The sequence below is a fragment of the Propithecus coquereli genome, unplaced genomic scaffold (assembly GCF_000956105.1).
Source record: "Propithecus coquereli isolate 6110/MARCELLA unplaced genomic scaffold, Pcoq_1.0 Scaffold17, whole genome shotgun sequence".
Lineage (NCBI taxonomy): Eukaryota > Metazoa > Chordata > Mammalia > Primates > Indriidae > Propithecus > Propithecus coquereli.
The window spans coordinates 867,062-867,694 of record NW_012141635.1 but is presented as its reverse complement, the minus strand read 5'-3'; positions in this window follow the sequence as shown (position 1 = coordinate 867,694).

Below are 633 nucleotides of genomic sequence, written 5' to 3'. Positions count from 1 at the left end.
AATTTACACCAAGTTAAGGTTTCTTTAAAAGAAAAGTTTTCTAGAGAACGAGAGTCACTGGTGGCTTTCTTTATGTCAAATAGCTTATGATGAAAGGCATAAAAGAAACATTTTCTAAGGGAAATCTTTAAAAACTCACTGAAGAAAGATACTCTTTAGGCTTCCACTATGTAATCAGAGAAAAAGATTAAACTACAAAATAAATGATTAATATTTCTTTCATAATAAGATAAACGATTACAACTTTTAAAATTTCCATATCATCACTGAATTTCATTGTAGTTGAATGAAAAGTCTGCCATGGTCTTTTGTAAAGAACGGCATTTAAGACATTACCTTAGTGCATATGTTTATAACACTTTCTCTCTTCAATAACACAACGGGAGGACAAAATAATAAAATTCCAAGCTTCCATTGTCCTAGGCAACATCATACAGGGCATCTTCCTTCATTAGGTATTCAAGATCAACTTTTATAGCAGCTCTACCATGAAATAACCACCGTATTCTGCAAAAGGGCTTTAGGTGTGAACCTAAAACCCTAAAGAAGTTGCCAATGTCCTGCGCTTAATCCTATTTTAATTCTAATCCTGCAACTTCCTCTGCCAACACAGGCCCCAGAAACCAATAAAAT